At 38.2% G+C, this 20,170-nt stretch overlaps 1 long non-coding RNA gene across 1 annotated transcript in view; it reads left to right on the forward strand.

Annotated features, from left to right (window-relative positions):
* The window catches only part of LOC128315709 (uncharacterized), a 372,477-nt gene that overhangs the window by 264,217 nt on the left and 88,090 nt on the right, over positions 1 to 20,170 (forward strand). The window contains exon 15 of the long non-coding RNA XR_008298770.1: positions 465 to 641. This is a non-coding gene — a long non-coding RNA (uncharacterized LOC128315709). The remainder of the gene's footprint in view (positions 1 to 464; positions 642 to 20,170) is intronic.

Consider the following 20,170-nt stretch of genomic DNA (forward strand, 5'->3'; position numbering starts at 1 on the left):
CTCTTGGTATATAGTATTCCATTGTCCGTTACCACAATTCTTTTTATCTATTTATGTACTGTTTGTATTCCCAGAGTTTGTTTTTAATGAAGCTTGCTATGGGTCTTTAAAAATACTCTGTTAGAGTCCATATATACGTATTTGTGTTGGGTATACCCACAGCTGGTATTAGTTGTATGTGTGTATGTGTGTCCAGATTTATTGGTTGTATGTATGTTAGTTGTATGTCCAGATTTATTAGGTATGGGCCAAGAATTTATGGAAGTAATTGCATCAAGGTGTACTGTCTGTGAGTCTGATTTGCTCTCAGTTATTTTAATTTTTGCCATTTTTGTGGATGTTTAATAGTATATTTTGCACTTGTTTTTCCTTAATGATACATGATGTTGAGTAGCTTTTGATGCATTCATTGACCATTTGGAAACTAGAAATAAATTATATTTATTGACCTTTCTGCAAATTAGGAAAAATTCTCCATTTATCAAGATGCCCCAAAGCCGTCTTCTGGGAAAACTGTCACAAAAACCTTACATATCTACAATGACTTGAAGGTTCATGACAGTGTCTGGGGATGTCTGGTGCCCAACGTGATGTGTGCAGTGAACCGTAGTCCCTGATAGACACCACTGCAGACATTAAAGGTAAGTTAAAAACTCACCTCAGAAATTTACATTGGCCAAAGGAAAGAGGGACACTGATCTTGAGAAGATTCTCTGGGACCGTAAGAAGTTAAAGTAGACCAGACACTCAGGAGAGGAAGAGACAACTGTGCCACTGAGTTCTGTTAGGAAAGTCTCCTATGAAAGGATAGACTTGACTTAGAGAGTGTGCACCATGGGTGAATTTCAAAGTACTTTATCACCTGTCTTTGTAGCCACCGACCTGTCACCTGGATACCAACCGTAACAGGCTTATAGCTTAACAGATGCATGTTAGTCCCGGGCAGCAGAATGCTAGGGACCGACATGGACACAGAAGGTATTTGGAGAAAAATTTGCACGCAAAAAAGATGATATGATTTGCTTAGACCTGGCCCCTAGGTTCAGTGTTAAGAAATGTAAATTCTGCTATTAACCAGTATCGCTAATCCACTGTGATGTCATGCAAATCAATATATATCCCTATAAGCAAATTTGCTTATATCTTTGAATGTAAGAATACTATAGTCCTCATTCATCCTCATTTGTTTCAGACAATATAGGTTGAGATTTAAAAATCGATAAAACCTGTTACCAACAGAAGATATTGTTGTTGGATAATTAAATGGCTACTATTAAGTGTTTCAGGTTCTTTTAGATTTACTGTAAGAAATGGGAATCTCAGAACATAGAAAATGACTTTCACTAGATGTACATTTAGGTAGATAAAACACCACTTAAAAGTTGTTCTAAATTCCAAACAGAAGCATAGTCGTATTTATAAAACTTAACCTTACCAAAATTAAAAAAAAAAAACCAAAACTCTGTTTGTGATAAGTCTCCTGACCTTTAGCTTTTTATCAACATAATTTAATATGATAGGAGAAAGCTTGCAGCATATGAAGTATTTTCATTAGATATGCATTCAGATGCAAGAAAGCCCCATTTAAAAGTAATCTACATTCAGAATCCAAGCCATGGTAATATTTATGAAACCTATCAAAATTAAAAAAAAAATCTAATTGTTTAGTGACAAGTCTCATGACCTTTAGATTGCCTATTGCATTCAATTTTATTTTTAGTCCTTTCGATTATCATCCCTATACTCAGATATCTTACAGTGAATTAATTCTTATGTGGGAGAATTTCATCTTCTTTGTGGGGGGTATGAGTCATTATTCCTTTTATCTTATGCACAGCATTTCTCCCATCACCATTTGGGTAATAATGAACTATTTAAGCATTTCTGACTATAGAGAGTAAGGCATGAGTTTGATGGTCATTTATTTGGAGTGAGGAAAATGATCTTATAATGTTGGTGATTATGCTAATTACTTCAACGGGGTGGATTCGGTATGTGAATAGAGAAAAATGAAACACGAGAAACTAATAATGTCCCTAAAACGCACAAACAGCATGTATAAATGATTTAACTTTATGCAGCCTTAGGAACAAGAAGTTAAGTAAAATTACATAGGGTACTTTAGATTAAAATTTGCTCAACTTTTATGTTATCTCTCTTTGCCTTTATTATTTTCTCTGATTCTCTGAATTTTGATGTCAGTATTTTATATGCAATTGTGCTGGCTCTCTGCTTCAAAACTTAAATAAAGCGTTGCCTTTAATAATTGCCTCTATGCAGCAGACAGTTCAGTCCTTTCGAGAAAACACGAGCCTCTCTGGGTCAGCTTGCTTTTATAATGGTTTTGGGAAATCCAAAGGGCGCATATAAATAAGTGTATTTGAGAGCTTTTGGCAAAACGGTGCATGATGTGTAGGTAATCGCTAAGATGCCGTCAACTGAATTTCAATTTAGGCCGGCTAACAAACTGGAAAGCGAACATAGCTAATTGAAACAAGGTTTGGTGGAGGGGAAACAAAGTCACTTACTGCCACTCTTCTTAAAGTGGATTGTACATGATATTTAATTACTGGTACCCATGCTCTGAATTAATTAAGCAACCACAGCCTTGCAAGATGTTACGGAATGTGGACGGAGATGGGGTAAAGGGGCTGGAGTTGATATCCTCCGGAAATGGCTAGGAAAATAAGAATGTGCCAAAACGTCTCAGTGAGAACAAGTCAACTGGCCTGGAAAGGTAAAAAGAGAACCGGGGAGCTGTTCCATGGGAAGGAACCAGTAATAGAGTACTGATTTCTTTTCCTCACTGTATGTCTCAGAATATGTATGTGTATGGAGTTCCCTTAATATTTTCAGACAAACTTTTGTGTGCTTATTCTCTTTCCTCCTTAACCACAGGCATAGTTTACAATGCCATATTGCGCAGTTATGCAGAAAAAAGAAAATATATATTGGTGACCAGAAAAAAGAATATTTGTGAGTTACATTCTCCTATTAATGATACTTAAATCCGTATTAAAACTAGCTTAGAATAATACTAGCTTAGAAACACTATTCCGATTCAGTTGGGAATTCGCCCACTAGTACCATTTTGGATTTTAAACAAATGTCCCAAAGATGGCATTCATTTATTCCATAAACGTCGACCGAATGCAAAGTGGCAGAAACCGCTGCGGCCTACCAATCTCCTTTCTTCCTCACTGAATAAACAAGTTTCTTAGTTTCACCTGGATACACAGCCCCCCAGATAAGCGCTATTTTTCCCAGCTTCTCTTGGCAATGGCTTGGAGTGCCCAGTGACTAGGTTCTGGTCGCAGTCCAGCACAAGAGATGGGGTGCCTCGGGAGAGAAGGACACCTCCCGTTTCTCCTTCCCACCGCGTGGGAGATCCTCCAATAAGAAACCACCATGGGGCGCCTGGGTGGCTCAGTCGGTTGAGCGTCCGACTTCCGCTCAGGTCACGATCTCACGGTTTGTGAGTTCTAGCCCCCAGTCAGGCTCTGGGCTGACGGCTCAGAGCCTGGAGCCTGCTTCCGATTCTGTGTCTCCCTCTCTCTCTGCCCCTCCCCCATTCATGCTCTGTCTCTCTCTGTCTCAAAAATAAATAAACATTAAAAAAAAAAATTAAAAAAAAAAAGAAACCACCAGTATGTCAGAGAGAAATAAACTCCAATAAAAGATACATGTAAAAGACTTTGCATCTTGAGGTCTCCTAATTATGCCCGCTTTGCCTGTAAGTTGAATAATACAGACTCTTTTGGCAGATGTAACACTAACTGAATTGGGGGAGAGATTTTATTGGTTTCGCGTTTTAGGGTTAACTATTAGCACACATAATTTCCTACTACGCGTACATATGCCCTCCTGGCAAATTATTTTCAAAACGACACTACTCAAAACCAACCATCCTAATATTATTGCAGTGTCAACTCACTCCAAGCTGGAAATTCTCAGACTGTGTGCCTTCCCTCCTTGCTTTTGGCGGAACCCTCTGCCCACACGTACCCGTGCTTACACCTCGCCCAGGGGGAAAGCTATCACCAGAGATTTCATGCTAACTCCCAGGCATTATTCAAGCTCATATTTGATAATGGTAATGTCTAACGATGTCCCTCTGTGAGACTAAACAAGGCCAGCAAAGTACGGTAAAGCTTAGATTTACCAAAATATTGATAGCATTTTTATGTACAGTGATAGGGATATTTTTCCTTCAAAGACATTTTCTAAAAATGATAATCTTAGCAAGATTCCACAAACCTAAATCACTTTTTTCCCTAATGCTCGTATCCATTAGCTTCCCCTTTATCAATTAGCACTCTGCCCCCAGATGATAAAGGAGGTGATCTAACAAACATATTTTTTAGAGAAAATGATATATTTGTAATCAAAATATTGGCCTTACAAAAAAAATAAGAACTCCACTAGTTTTTTTTTTTAATTTTCCTAGATTTATTGAGATACAATGGACTTATAACATTATGTGGGTTTAAGGTGTACAACATAATGATTTGAACCTGAATACATTGCGATATATTAACCATAATAACCCATCAGTGCAACATAGTTAACAAGTTTTTTCTTTATAATGAGAACTTTGAAGATCTACTCTCATAGAAACTTGCATGTACGCAATACAGTATTGTTAGCTAAAGTCATCACGTAGAACGTTGTATCTTTAGAACCTGTCTTATAACGAGAAGATATTGGGTATCTCCACCCAATACCCCTACTCCTTGCCTCCTCTGGCAACCACCAATCTGGTCTCTGTCCTTATGACTTGGGTTTTCCTAGATTCCACATTAAGTGAGATCTTACAGTATTTGCCTTTCTATTTAATTTAACATGGTACTTCAAAGTCTATCCATGTTGTTGTAAATGTCGGGACTTTGTTCGTTTTGATGGCTGAATTGTATTCCAGTGTGTACATACACCACATTCTCTTTATGCATCTATCCATGGATGGATACTTCGATGGTTTCCAAGTCTTGGCTATTGTGACTAATGCCGTCAAGAACATGGAGGTGCAGATACCTCTGTGTGATAGTGATTTCGTTTCCTTCAGATATACATCCAGAATTAGAGTTAATAGATCATATGGTAGTTTGCTTTTGATATTTTTAAGAACTTCCATACTGTTTTCCATCGTGGCTGCATCAGTTTCCATTTCCACCAAACAGGGCACAAGGATTCTTTTTTCCGGCATATCCTTGCCAGCACCTGTTTTCTCTTATCTCCTTGAGATAGCCTTTTTAACAGATGTGGGGTGACCTGTCCTTGTGCTTGGAAATGTATTCTCACGATAATCAGTAATAGTGAGCACCTTTCCTTGTACCTGTTGACCATTCAAATATCCTCTTTGGGAAAATCTCTGTTCAGGTCCTTTGCCTATTTTTTATTTTAATTAAAAAAATTTTTTTACCATTTATTTATTTTTGAGAGAGAGAGAGACACACAGAGTGCAAGCAGGGGTGGGGCAGAGAGAGAGAGGGAGACACAGAATCCGAAGCAGGCTCCGGCTCTGAGCTGTCAGCACAGAGCCCGACGCAGGGCCCAAACCCACAAACCGTGAGATCATGACCTGAGCCGAAGTCAGATGCTCAACAGACTGAGCCACCCAGGTGCCCCTATTTTAATTTTAATTTTTAATATAATTTATTGTTAAATTGGCTTCTACACAACACCCAGTGCTCATCCCACCAAGTGCCCTCCTCAATGCCCATCACCCATTTTCCCCTCTCCCTCACAGCCCCCCATCAACCCTCAGTTTGTTCTCTGTATTTGAGAGTCTCTTATGGTTTGCCTTCCTCTGTCTCTGTAACTATTTTTTTCCCCTTCCCTTTCCCCGTGGTCTTCTGTTAAGTTTCTCAAGATCTACATATGAGTGAAAACATGGTATCTGTCTTTCTCTGTCTGGCTTATTTCACTTGGCATGATACCCTCCAGTTTCATCCACGTTGCTACAAATGGCCAGATTTAATTCCTTCTAATTGCCAAGTAGTATTCCATTGTATGTATAAACCACATCTTCTTAATCCACTCGTCAGTTGATGGGCATTTATGCTCTTTCCATAATTTGGCTTTGTTGAACATGCTGCTAAAAACATTGGGGTATATGTGCCCCTATGCGTCAGCACTCCTGTGTCTCTTGGGTAAATTCCTAGCAGTGCTATTGCTGGGTCATAGGGTAGTTCTATTTTTAATTTTTTGAGGAACCTCCACACTGTTTTCCAGGGTGGCTGCACCAGTTTGCATTCCTACAAACAGTTCATTTTAGCCACTCTGACCAGCATGAGGTGGTATCTCAGTGTGGCTTTGATTTGTATTTCCCTGATGAGAAATGACATTGAGCATCATTTCACAGGTCTGTTGGCCATCTGGATGTCTTCCTTGGAAAAGTGTCTATTCATGTCTTCTGCCCATTTCTTCACTGGATTAGTTGTTTTAAGGGTGTGGAGTTTGGTGAGTTCTTTACAGATTTTGGATACTAACCCTTTATCCGATATGTCATTTGCAAATATCTTTTCCCATTCTGTCGGTTGCCTTTTAGTTTTGTTGATTGTTTCCTCTGCAGTGCAGAAGCTTTTTATCTTGATGAGGTCCCAATAGTTCATTTTTGCTTTTAATTCCCTTGCCTTTGGAGATGTGTCGAGTAAGAAATTGCTGTGGCTGAGACAGGAAACCATCAAAACCCTGGAGGAGAAAGCAGGCAACAACCTCTTTGCCTATTTTTTAATTGTGTTTTGTTTTTCCTATTGAGTTGTATGAATTCCTTATATATGTTGATATTAACCCTGTATCAGTTGTGTGCTTTTCAAATATTTCTCTCCCATTCCTTAGGCAGCCTTTTTGTTTTGCTAATGGTTCCTTCCCCTGTGTAGAAGCTTTCTGGTTTGATGTAGAGTACCCATTGCTTTCAGTGATGTTGTTTATACTTTAGGTGTTATTTCCAAAAAGTCATTGTCAAGAAGTTTTTCTCCTGTGTTTTCTTCTAAAGTTTTATGGTTTCAGGCCTTACATTTAAGTCCGTAATCTATTTTGAGTGAATCTTTGTGAGTGGTGTAAGATAGGACATGATTTCATTCTTTACATGTGAATATTCAATTTTCCCAGCCCCATTTATTGAAGAAACTATCTTTTCTCCATTGAGTATTATTGGCTCTCTTTTTAAACATTAGTTTACTGTATATGCATGGGTTAATTTCTGGACTGTAGATCTGTTCCACTGGTCCCTGTTTCTGTTTTTATGCCAATACAATTATTTTTGTGATGACCAGAGTTTTGTATATAGTTTGAAGTTAGGAAGTGTGATGCCTTCAGCTTTGTTCTTCCTGCTCAGGATAGGTTTGGCTATTTGTGGTCTTTTGTGGTTCCACATGAATTTTAGGATTGTTTGTAAAAAAAAAAAGTACCATTCAATTCTTGATAGGGACTTCACTGAGTCTATAGATGGGTTTGTGTAATATGGACATTTTAACAATATTACTTCTTCCAACCCAATGAACACAGGATATCTTTCCATTTATTTGTGTCTTTGCCAATTTATTTCATCAATCTTACAGTTTTCAGTGTAGAAATCTTTTACCCCCTTGGTTGAATTTATTCCTAAGTATTTTATTGTTTTTGATAGAACTATAAATTGGACTTTTTAAAAAATGTCTTTTTCAGATAATTTGTTGTTAGTTTACAGATATGCTACTGTTCTAGTATGTTGATTTTGTATGCTACAATTTGACCAGATTTGTTCATTTGATTCTAATGTGTTTTTTTTTAAGTTTATTTATTTATTTTGAGACAGAGTGCAAGCATGAGTGGAGGAGGGGCAGAATCTGAGGAAGAGAGAGAATCCCAAGCAGGATGCACGCTGTCAGCACAGACTTGACTTGGGGCTCAATCTCAAAAACTGGGAGATCATGACCTGAGCTGAAATCAAGAGTCAGCCTACTGAGCTACCCAAGCACTCCTAGATTCTAATAGTTTTTAAGTGAAGTCTTTAGAATTTTCTCTATATGAAAATCATGTCATTTGCAAATAGAGACAATTTTACTTCCTCTTTTCCAGTTTGGATGTCTTTTATTTCTTTTTCTTCACCGATGACTTTGACTATGACTTCCAGTACTATGTAGAATAGGAGTGGTGAGGGGGGCACTGTTGTCTTGTTCCTGATCTTAGAGAAAAGTTTGCAAACTTTTACCATCCACTATGTTAGCTATAGGTGTCATATCGAGCTTTAGTTATGTTGAGGCAAATTTTTTCTATACCTCATTTTTTGAGTTTTTATTATGAATTTATGTCAAATTTTTCCATATGCTTTTTCTCCATCTATTCAGATGACTGTATGATTTTTATAGCTCATTCTGTAGTTGCGGTGTATCACATTTATTAATTTGCATATGTCCTTGCATCCCAGGAATGATTCCTACTTGATCAATGTAGATCATTTTTATGTGCTGCTGAATTTGGTTTGCTAGTATTTTGTTCAGAATGTGTATTTCCATATTTATCAGGGATATTGGGTGGTAGTTTTCGTTGCTCATAATTTCCTTATCTGGCTTTGGTAAAATGACTTTGGTGGTGTTCCCTCCAATTTATTTATTTTTTGACAAGTTTAAAAAGGGCCGGCATGAATTGTTTTTAAATGTTTTGTAAAATTTCGCCACTGAAGTCATCTGGTGCAGGGATTTTCTTTGTTGGGTGGGGGAGAGTTTAATTACTGATTCAATCTCATACCCATTACTGGTCTGTTCAGATTTTCTATTTCTTCCTGTTTCAGACTTGGTAGTTGTATATTTATAGGAATTTATTCATTTCTTCTAGGTTGTCCAATTTCCTGATGTGGAGTTGGTTATAGGAGTCTCTTGTCATCCTTTGTGTATCTGTGGTATCAGTTGTAATGTTTCCTCTTTCACTTATAATTTTATTAATCTCTCTTTTTTATGGTCAGTCCTGCTAAAGTGTTTTTCAATTTTGTCTTTTCTTTTCAAAGAAGCCACTCTTAGTTTTGTTAATCTTTTCTCTTGTTTTCCTATTTTTGATAGTATTTATTTCTGCTTTAATTAGAATATTATTTTCCTTCTAACTTTGGACTTAGTTTGTTTTTCTTTTTCTAGTATCTTTAGGTGCAACGTTAGGTCGATTAGTTGAGGTCATTCCGTATTCTTGTATGCTTGTAGAGCTATGTATCTTCCTCTTTGCACTGATTTTGCTGCATCCCATACATTTTGATATATTGTATTTCCATTTTCATTCTCCCCAGGATACTTTTTTATGTCCCTTATAATCTCTTCCTTGATCCATTGGTTTTTCAGGAATATTGTGCTTAATTTCCATGGATTAGTGTGTTTTCTAGTTTTCCTCCTATTATTGATATCTACTATCATACCATTATGGTAGAAAAGACTCCTGGAATGAGTTCAGTATTCTTAAATTTGCTAAGACTTGTTTTGGGGCTTAACATATGATCTGTCTTGGAAAAGGTTCCATGTGCACTAGAGAAGTATGTTGGATGGAATGTTCATTACATATATGATAGGTGCATCTGGTTTGTGTCCTTATTGATTCTTTTTTTGGATGACTTATTGATTTATCCACTGTTGAAAGTGGGGTATTAAAGTCTACTGGTTACGTTTTCTAGTTGGGTGCTTCTGTGAATAGGAATTTAGTATGCCAGGATCTGAGTGCTGGTTGCTTTAAGCCCTGTCCCTCCTCTTCACCACAATCTGACCTCCCATAGTCAAGCCCCACATTCCTCCTACAATTCCTGTGAAGTGAGACACAAATGGGCTTCCCAGGATGTGACACATATGCTCGGGGAGCTGGATGTCCACTTAGGGCTCTCTTCTTCCCACTGGGAAAAGCGTAGGCCCGGGGGGCCCTCTTGGTGTGGCACTATGTCACCCTGGGGGACAGGGGATGTGGTCAGAGTGTAGCTGTTCCCCTCTCCCCTCTAACGCACTCCTTCTTTGTCTCCGTGATCCAGGGCAGGGTTCAGCCTCACCCCTCTGTTCTAGGACTTTCACCATGGTATCTTATCTATGAATGGTTGTTAGTTGGTCTTCTTATGAGGGGAACTAAAGTCAGGAATGATCTTTGTTGCTTTTTGATGCCACCAGAACTCCCTTAGTTTCTAAAGATGAAATGTAGGATTAGGGTTGGTGTGGAGAGAAATTCAAAGACAGTGATTCGAGAGAAAAGACAAAATGAAGAGAAAAAAATGGATTGTTTAAAGAATCTATGTAATAATCTCAGACATTTAGAGTTATAAAGGATGGTTTGTAGTGATACACTTCTTTCTTTATATTCCTGCAATAAACAAGACAAGTTAGACAAGGGGGCCCAGAACTGATGCATTATAGTTACAGAATGGAGATTTTCAATAATCTCTAAGAGACCAGGGAAAATTCTCTTCTGTGTTTCTATTTTAGTTTGTAAAAATTTGTCATTTTCCCTTAGACCCCCTCACACAAGAAAAAAAGATACGTAAAACTATAGCATGGATACTCTTTTTCTTACTCAGTACATTGGTCTCTAGAAACTAATTTTAGATTTTAGCACATGTACACATGCATGCATACATACGTATGCAGACTAGTTTTCCTAAAATTTGGTGTATACTGGTGGGACATTCACTTCTCTCTCTGCCTGACATGAAACATTGTTTTCTAGCATGCTTGACTATCTTTTGCTCCCGTGAAACTATTTCCATTGATAAAGAAACACATATTTTACTCTGAGTTTGTTTCTTTTGTTTCTATTCTGGGTTTGTAAACCTTTCTGTGTGTACCTGCTGCCTTTTTTTTTTTTTTCTGTTTTTACTACTTTTAACAGCCCCTTGTTTCACAGAAATGAAACATGGGCACATGTGCGTGTGTGTGCATGCACACACACACACACACACACACACACACACAGAGGCAAAAGTATGTTGAGTTAACATGTAAGAGCTTGGGTCTCCAAGTCACCCAGCATTCAGGAGCCCTGCCTCTGCTAAGTGCTTCTCCAGCTGCCTTCTTATACCATGGTCAAATGACCACATGTTCTCAGCAGAAGAGGGAAACAAGGAAGTCTGCCACATGGTGTCAGACCCAAACATCTAAGAACATTGTTTAGTGGGGGTGGTGGGGAAGAAAACAAAACAAAATTGGGCCCTTTTGCCTCTGTTCTCATCTTGTTAAAATCCAATTACCACTTGCTCTTTTGTGAAACAAGTAATTGAGGGATGACTTTTTACAATCTCTAGGAGAGAAGACCAACTCAATGAGAGAAAAGAATCATACTAGAGCTAGGTCCTAACTCCACAGCATTCATGAAGTGAGAGGTTAGTGAGACCCCATAGGAGCAAGGCCATGTTCAAATGGCCTTGGGCTGTGATAAGAGTCAACAATTATCACCTACACACCTACCATCTTCTCATAGCCACAAATGGTTTTTCTAACCCTGTCGCTCCTCAGTAGAGTGTTCATTAAATGGAAGAGTAAATGACTTGGATTCTAGAGCTGCCTTTCCAGATAACTGATGGTATGCTAATTGTCACATAATTTATCCTGTTACTCTGTTTGAACCAAGGGGGGTTGATGAGGTCATCTCAACTCTAAAGTTCACTGACATGGAATGTGGAATTTAATTGATATGGAAAGTAGGGTCTAGTTAAGTTATTTACCCCGTGTCTGTATTACTCCTTACCAACAGAGATAGGACTTGGTGTTTAATGTCTTTGCATTGAATTTAGAGTTCATGTCGCTCCCTGTAGTTTTACATTGTGTAAAACTTTAAACTCAAGATGGTTTTCCTCTCATTACTTGATACATTTTCCTTCTGTCAATAACTGCTTAACTATTAAAAGCTCACTTTAATTTTTTTAATGTTTATTTTATTTTTGAGAGAGAGAGAGGGAGAGACAGCGTGTGAGCAGGAGAGGGGCAGAGAGAGAGGGAGACGCAGAACCCAAAGAAGGCTCCAGGCTCTGAGCTGTCAGCACAGAGCCTGACATGGGGCTCAAATTCACAAACTGTGAGATCATGACCTGAGCCAAAATCAGACACTTAACCGACCAAGCCACCCAAGCGCCCCTAGAAGTTCACTTGAAATCAATCTATCACGATCAAATTTTGATGGAAAATTTAATAGAAAATATCAAATCTATCCCAAAGCAATAACCTTCTGATTTTCCAACAGTTTGTTTTTTATTATTATTGTTGTTTCTCCTCTAGGTAGCTGACTCCCATTCAGTGATTTCCAAATAGGCTTTCACCCCAAAATCCTGAGACAACCTGGGAAGAATCATTAGTCTCCAGAGACATTTCATGATCATTTGGGAATTTCTGAAATTATAGCAAATATGACAGCATCGTAGAGATAGGCCTTAAGCAATTTTTGTAAATACTGTTTGTCATCATGATAGGTATTTATAAAGCTAATTATAGGGGAGTGAGAAACAGAACTTGTTTTAATGTATTAGGAAAATATCATATCTGTACATAGAGGCAAACAGTATGTAGGATGGCCTTGAAAATGGTTTATCAGTGTAGACGGTACTGACCGATCAGGTGATTAGAGAAGCATCTGATTCCAAAAGCTTACTAGCAGAGGAACGTGAAGAAAAAATGCACTGACGGTAAGTGTTCTGCATTTCAAGTCCATTCCATAAAAATTAAGTACTTAAAAGTGTAGTTATGTTTCAGATTAAGGTGGACTAGGTCTCTGTATTGGAGCACTTAAAATATATCCCCCAAGTCTTTGAAAGCATTTGGATATATTTGGACCTGTTTTCCTTGTGGCGGAATGTGGGTCACAAAGAATAATCTTTCATTTTTCAGATAGAAATATACTGATGCCTAAATGTATTGCTTATAATGTATCAGTCTACAGGATATTATTTTTCTCATAACAGAAAATGGCAGAAGTTGGTAACTGTATTCTTCTGGCATAAAACGGAACTGAGCAATCTTTTGCAATTACAATGCATAGGCTATCCTGGTCCTAGCGCAGGAAGCATAACAATTTGCATATTTTAATTTAGAGGTGAGAGACCCCTGTCAAAGTAACAGCTTGGACCAGGCCAGCAAGGAGAAATCGAGAAGAGAGAAATAATTGAAAAGGCAGTTCCCAACAAAATGAAATTTGTCTCGTTGTCACTTAAGGTTGTCTTCTTGTCTTTCTGAGTGAGCAAGGTCAGCCTAAGAATGAAGGGAGGGTAGAGCACAGTGGATCACTAAGGACCAAAGGATAATTTTTTTTAATAACAGTGGCAATTGCAATATATATTTATGAAGGGGAGACGAAAAGAATGCACACAGCTTTCCGGTTAAGAGTCAGCAGGTGTCCTTTGAGTCGAAATATTGCAGACGTGTACACGGCAGATCTAAAGTTTGTCCTCAAAGACAAGCAGGTTACAGAGCAGATGAAGTACTTAATGAAATAATTTACTGTGACATATTGATATTGAAGTCTGGAAGGCAGAAAAGGATTTGCAACAAAATTAAGGTATGTCTCTCTTGAAACAGTTCCCCATTTCTTTCTCCGAGGGCTGATAGAAGATTTTCATGAGAAGAGGAACCTGTTTTATTTCCCTCTCCAAGTTTATGCCAAAACATAGATGCCAGTGTGAGGTTCAACATTTGCCTCCACATGAGAATCTCATTGGAATAAGGTCCAGAGGGAAATCAAGTATGATCTGTTCCTTGGTTATGTTTCAGAAAGGTTTTAATCTCTTCAGTGTCATGTGTTTTCAGTTAAAATGTACATTAGTGAAAAACTCAGGCACCAGCAGTGAAAGGAATTAGGCCTGGAGAATGTTAGTTTTAGATACAGGCAATGGAGGATGGCTAGGACTATTATCAGGGCATAAAAACAGCAGCCAAATTTCAACTCTGAGTGGGGATAAACATTGTCACAAGTATCTGGGAATATTAAAAAAAATGCTTTCTTTAGGAAATGAAGATACGTATTTCACATTCATGATATCGTTTCATCATTTACATAAAAAGGAAAGAAAAACACCCGCAAAAAAAGCCACATTCTGTGGTTGGCAAGCTGTGTTCTGTCCTAACACATTGGAGGGAAGCCATGCATCAAGATGGCTGACTTTGTCAGTGATTCTCAACGGGTGGGATGTTGGTTTTCAAAGTTTGGAGGTGAGCAGGAGAGGGAGCATGAAATATTTGAAAACTGACCCCCTCCACTCCCTCTTTGAGAGTCAAAGGTAGAGCATCAATAGCTATTTGGAGGAATCAAAATATTGCCTTAGAGGACTAGCTCTCTAGCTGTGCAACGTTGGACAAATCCATTAGAAACTCCACATGTTAGTTGTCTCATCCTGAAACAATGCGTCGCTTTACCTCACGGTTTTCGGGAAGCTGCACAGATGAGTGTGCTATTTTAAACTGCTGAGTGTGGTGCAGATTTCAGTGTTCCTTATGAATTGACAGAGACGAACACACATCCTTGGCTTCTAGATACTTGCAGACCCATTCGCTCAGTCATTTTCCCGGAAGCTAAGTCTCAAACACCTATATTTCCTCTTTGGTCCCAATTACACGAACAGTGTTATCACGGGCTTCTGGACACTTGCCTGCCCAGGGCATCATACAAAAAAGGGTGAACTTACAAGTACGTTTTCAATATGTATGACAGCTGTTGCTCCAGAAATGTTTCCCAAATTTTTGCACACCCCCCCCCCCCGCTCCCGCAGTGATTTTTCTTCTTTGAAACATACTAAGAAAATGTATTTGTCACAAACCATGTCTAATAATGAGGCCATGTAAAACTCTTATGGCGGCTGGTAAGGTGCTGCTAAGTGCCAATTTTGGAAAGAAAGTTTATAGAATTTACTTGGCAATGCTGAGCCTTTCCATTAAAAAAGAAAAGAAAAGAAAGACCACACAACACTCGCTATGAAAAGATATTACATTTTCTCCAGAGAAGTAACACTTCCTCCTTTGTTTGGAGGTTCTCCAAAGACTGTAAAGCATTTTTGCAGATTACTTTACCTAAAGTTTTTAAAAACTTGCAAAATAGCCGTGAAGTAATAAAATGGAAACTATTAGTATGCCAATCAGAGGCAGATATAGAAACAGTAGTCCTAAGAAAAGGTGACCTGTCTAACACCTCCCGCAAAAAGCTGATGGGTCCAGAAATAGAATCCAGGCAGCTGACTCGAAACATTGGGCAACACTTCCTGTCTTCAGAATTATTATTGTTAAAAGCCTTTGCACATAAACAACGTCCTGCTCCTTGAGGATGGATGAGATCATGCTAACAAGCTACCCATTCTTTCCATAAGAAATACTGCAGTCATGGCCATGAGCTAATTCATCGAATGTTCATAGGCCACAGAGAACACACACACACAAAAGCATGTATACACGCATACAAAAAAATCCCATTCTAGATTCAGTTTGTTTTCTTAAACCAAGCTTTAGTTGAAATTTTAATTTCAAGCTTTAGCCCACCATTTTTGCCGAAATTTCACACTCTGTCCGTTTCTGTTTCTACATGTCCTACATGTCCTACCCTCCCTAAATCGTATAATAAAGAACTAGACCGTGGTAGAATGGATTTCTAACAGATTTGGTAATTTAGCTATTGTTACTTCCACAAAGGCCGTTCGTTAAACTAACGTGCACCAGGGACATGACTTAGAGTTTGGAAGGTTGGAAGTCATCAAATCTCTACCATGGAAAAGACATCTGATCATTTAAAGTTATCACATCAGGGGGCGCCTGGGTGGCTCAGTTGGTTAAGTGTCCGAATTCAGCTCAGGTCATGATCTCACGGTTCGTGGGTTCACACCCCGCATCAGCCTCTGTGCTGACAGCTCGGAGCCAGGAGCCTGCTTCGGATGCTGTGTCGCCTCTCTCTGCCCCTCCCTCACTTGCTCTCTCTCTCCAAAAATAAGTAAACGTTAAAAAAAATTAAAGTCATCACATCAGAATTATACTTAGTCTTAAAGATGTTGAACAACAGTGAAGATTTTTAAGGAAAAACTGCTCACAAATAGCATCTCAATACAATATAGGTAATTTGTACATCTTATATGCACTTTTTCCTATACAATACTTCTGAGATAAGACAATGGAAAAGCTGATAGGAGTAAAGAGAAACCGGCCCTCCAAAGACCAGCTGAAGTTATAGTCAAAAGGCCCATTGTCCATTGGGTGGTTTAAAAAAGAGCATCGGCTCACACTGGGTTTTCGGCACATGAGGACAAACACAACCACCCGCCTCATCTTCCTTCAATATGGAGGAGGGCGTTCTGGCTCCATTGTTGGCAGTCAGCAGTTCCTGATTCCCCCTCTGCGGTCCCTCCATTGTAACGATCACGAAAACGGGAAACATGAGGCAGTTTCAACAACACTGGAAACTAGAAGTGCTGATCAAAAATGTGTCAGACAAAAAAGTTAGAGACAACTAGGGAAAGCTTAGCCTGGAGGCAGAATCACAAAGCCGTGTGGGTTAATAAGGTGAGGGATTTCCACCTACATCGCCTCACAGAGGCACAAGAGCACCCTTCTGTTTGGGGAAAGCTCCTTGATGGGGAATCCAAACACATTGTTCTACCCTTTGGCCCCACTTCAGTCTTTAACGCATCTCTGCCCAATATTCCTAGGGAATGAAACACTACTGAGGCCAACATGGGGGTGGATAACCTTTTAGATCCAGATGTTGGAATATTTGTTTCACCATTTAGAGATAAAGAGAACTTGCTATGTGGCTCATTAAATAAGAGCATGGGCTTTGGATTAAAAAAAAAATGCCTAATTATATATCCTGGTGCCACTATTATCTAACTCTTTTATCTTAGAAAAGTTACTTAATCTCTGAAAGCCTCATTATTTTCACCTTTAGAGGGGATAATAATAATACATTCTTCATAGGATTTCTGGGTGAAAAAATCATTGAGATAATATATTCAAAACGTTTAAATGGTGTTTCACATATAGCTAAGTGCTCAATAAATACTATTATTAATATATTAAAAAACTAAAATGTAATCACAGAATTAAAATTATTAGAAACAATAAAGAGTTGTGTCAACATTACAGAAAATTGAGCTTTTAATAACGAATAAAATATTGTCTTAGAACCCAGAAGAAAAAAAAAACAAGGAAATGGAAACAATGATAGAAAAGATGATAGATATTAAAGTCATATCTTCAACATATGCTTACCTGGTATCATAATAAAAAAATACAAGTAATAAATAAATTATAATGGAAGCCAAACTTACTAAGCTGCATACTTCACTATGCAAAACAAATTATATACTAGATAAGTAAATGGAGAAAAACAGATCTAAGTTTCTATTGTTTCGTTTTCTTTTTTCCTATATTTGTAGTTTCACCTTTTTTATTTTTTTAATGTTTTTATTTATTTTTGAGACAGAGAGAGACAGAGCATGAGCAGGGGAGGGGCAGAGAGAGAGACACACACACAGAATCCAAAACAGGCTCCAGGCTCTGAGCTGTCAGCACAGAGCCCGACGCGGGGCTCAAACTCATGGACTGTGAGATCATGACCTGAGCCGAAGTCGGATGCTCAACCGACTGAGCCACCCAGGCACCCGTAGTTTCACCTTTTAAAGAAATCTTAATCCAGGCAGAGCATTAAGAAAAACAAAAAACAAAACAAAACAAAAAAACAAGCCACGACAAACCAAACTACAAAAGCCAGAATTGTTTCACAGTGTTTTTTTCAGTCACACAAAATTCTAGAAACCAATCAAGCAACATCAGGGCTCACAATCTCAGTTTTCAATTGCAGATAGAAGTCAGACGGGTATTGTGAAAGCGTCTTGAAGTAGTGCAGGTAAGTGCCCTGGTGAATTGAAGAGTGCAGGTGCAGACGAAGGGCAGAAGTGGCCACTCAACTCCAGCTCCTTATTGCTATGTGACAATGCTACCCAGGGCGCCAACTGTGCTAGCCTTTTGAGAAAAGCCAGAATTAATGACTTTTTATGTGAAGTCTCCAGATTTTTGAAAGCCAGCAACAAATTCACCTTTTCTGTTAATACTCCACAAGCCAAGAAAAACACATCAGCAGGCAGTATGGTCTCTAAACTAACCCCAGGTCAGCAGTTCACACAGCACAGAGCGATAACCTCAATGCAAAAGTTCCATTTCTAGCCAAGTTTTTGTTCACGTATAAGAGAAAAACAGATTTTCATATATTGATCATTCATTTTCATCTATTTCACGTAGATCACATCTTTTATCTTTTTACTTTTTAACTTATTTCTTTATAAAATGGATAGGCAACATATAAATATACTTTGTATTCTCTGTGTATTATATTAATTGTATAAATTTATACAACACAGTCCCTATCTTTTAGCTGGAGTTCAGACCACGTAGATTTGATGTGATTATTGACAATCTATTCTCCCGCCATCTGTTTTCTATTTGTCCCATTTTTCCTTTGTTCCTTTTTTTTCTTTTCCGCCTTCCTTTTAACGGAGTATTGTTTATGATTTCACATTGTTGTTTTTGTTGGAGCACTCATTGTAACTCATTCATGTGATATTTTAGTGCCTACTTAAGGGTCCTTAAGTATACATCGTTAACTTACCAGAGTCCACCTTTAAGTTATATTACACAAATTCACGTATACGATAAGAAACTTAAAATGATGTATTTCCATTTTCCCCCTCTAAGTTTTTGTGTTGTTGTAACTATATATTTTGTTTTGACATATGTTATAAACCATATTACGCACTGTTATTAATTTTGCTTTAAATAGCAGATCCTTTTTAAAAGATATTTAAATAATTTTCGTACAAATCTTTATATGTACTTACATCGCTGTGATTCCCAAAGCTCTTTATTGCCTTCTGGTCTTGTATACTTGAAAAATCTTTATTTAATATTTGTTTTTGAAAGATATTGTCAGTGGGTAAATAATTTTAGGTTGATAGTTTTTCTTTTCGTGTTTCTGGTTTGCATTCCATCCAATGAGAAATCCGCTGGGACACTTCGTTCTTTTATATGAAATGTACTTTGTTCTACGTTTGGCTGCCTTGAAGATTTTCTTTATCACTGATTTTAAACAATTTGATTCTGATGTGACTTGGCAGAGTCGTTTTCGTGTCACTTGCACCCGAGGTTTATTCAGTTTTCTGGATCTTGGAATATGTGGGTTTCAGAAAATTTGGGAAAATTGTGTCCTTTATTTCTTCAAATATTCTCTGTACCTCTGGCTTCCTGTCTTTGAGCAACTCCAGTCATGTGTGTATCTGTTGCAGTACTCACTGATACTGTAGACATTTTTTTTTTTAGCTTTTTATCTTCTACACTAAAAAAATGTATTTATTGATACGTCTTCAAATTCACTAATTTCTTCTGCAATGTCAAATCAGCCATGAATCCCCCCCCCCCCCCCAGCGAATTTTTCATCTCAGATATTGTAGTCTTCACTGGTATAAGTTCAATTTCGTTTTTTAAAAAGCTGTCTTCAGTGCCCTTAATATGTTCAGTCTTTCCTCTAGCTCCTTGAACATATGGAAGACAGACATAATAGCTTTTGAAATGTTCTTACTTACAAATTGTATCATTTGTGTAATTCCGCTTCTCTTAAAATGGTATTTTTGTTCCACTCACTTTCTCTCCTTGTAGCACTCAGTTGAATACATCAAGAGCTGGTGAACTTTTTCTGTAAAAGACCAGGGAGTAACTACTTTAGGGTTGTCAAATTGTTTGGTGTGTTACAAATACACAGCTCTGCCACAGTCGTGAGGAAGCAGCCATAGACAATGCGTAAGTGGATGGACGTGGCTTGTTCTAGTGTTAATCTTATGGGTAGATAACATCCTTCTTGACATTAGGTTATATTTGTCAGGTAGTAAGATTACTTTGTTGGTTCTCGTTTGTCTCATAGTTGCTTGATCCACCCTTTTTCCTTTTCTTTTACAAATTACTGAATCTTTGCTTTTTTGCATGCATTCTTAGCGTCTGTACCTTTTAACTCCTATGTTTAACTTACTTTTTTTTTTTTAATGTTTATTTATTTTTGGGAGAGAGAGAGAGAGCACCAGCAGGGGAGGGGCAGGGAGAGAGGGAGACACAGAATCTGAAACAGGCTCCAGGCTCTGAGCTGTCAGCACAGAGCCTCACGCGGGGCTCGAACTCACGGACCGCGAGATCGTGACCTGGCTGAAGTCGGACGCTTAACCGACTGAGCC

Source organism: Acinonyx jubatus, chromosome B2, assembly GCF_027475565.1.
Source record: "Acinonyx jubatus isolate Ajub_Pintada_27869175 chromosome B2, VMU_Ajub_asm_v1.0, whole genome shotgun sequence".
In the NCBI taxonomy this organism is placed as follows: domain Eukaryota; kingdom Metazoa; phylum Chordata; class Mammalia; order Carnivora; family Felidae; genus Acinonyx; species Acinonyx jubatus.